This window comes from Cervus elaphus, chromosome 17, assembly GCF_910594005.1.
Source record: "Cervus elaphus chromosome 17, mCerEla1.1, whole genome shotgun sequence".
Taxonomy (NCBI): Eukaryota; Metazoa; Chordata; class Mammalia; order Artiodactyla; family Cervidae; genus Cervus; species Cervus elaphus.
Window position 1 is genome coordinate 49,392,665 of NC_057831.1, and position 943 is coordinate 49,393,607.

Below are 943 nucleotides of genomic sequence, written 5' to 3' on the forward strand. Positions count from 1 at the left end.
AAGAAATTTTGTCTGTTCAAGGATATGATGTTGGTGATAGCAGATTATCCCTAGGATATTTACTTTTATTAAAACCTGTGGCTTCACTTTCTTAATATCTGTAGGGCTAAGACTGCTTAGATTTTAGGAGAAGACAGCAATGGCAACAACAGTTTGGAATTTATCATTATCCTATCTAAAATGCACTTATTTTCCTTGAGCTTACTGAATACATGAAAAAGAAAAACATATGGCTATGAGAGAAGCTTTAGAGTTCAAATTTTATTATAAAATCTAAAAATTACTTAATTACTCAAATCCACTCAATACTATAAATTGGCTCTCTTAGGTGAATGGGACAGTGCATGGAAAGTTGCATCATCAATGGGACATTATGACATTTTTCCATAGGATGGCCACATACAGATTCTTCATAAAAAGAAAACACTCGAGTGCTCGCTTTGGCAGCATATGTGCTAAAATTGCAACAATACAGAAAAAAATTAACATGACTCCTGCATATGCCAGTTTGTGAACCATTCCATTTTTTTTTATTAAAAAAGCTTTATAATTTCAGGAATATTTGTAATTGTAATTTTAGGAAAAAAACATTGCTTACACCTCACAGTTTGACCATTTGCCTATGCACCCTAGTCAATCAGGAGAGTGAACATAATGACTGATGCAATGAATTGACAAGTTGAGTGACTGAAGTAACCAAATAATATAATTCATCTAATGTGAAATATGTGCAGTCTAACTACTGCAAAATTCATTAATTCCACTATTTTTTTCATGCTCTGAGAAGTCTCTGATCTCCTCTAATCTGCAAAATAGCACCTTCAAAAACTAAATAGGCTACATGCATCATATTGTTGGAAAACTCAAATGCCTAAACAAACACATGCTTATGGAGAAATAAAACCAATGAATCCAGCTTCCGGAATCTTTCTATGCTGAAAAC

The 943-nt window shown here is 33.0% G+C and overlaps 1 pseudogene; it reads left to right on the forward strand.

Annotated features, from left to right (window-relative positions):
• The first annotated feature begins 431 nt into the window (after positions 1-431).
• LOC122673646 lies at positions 432-530 on the forward strand (annotated as a pseudogene).
• The last annotated feature ends 413 nt before the right edge of the window (positions 531-943 follow it).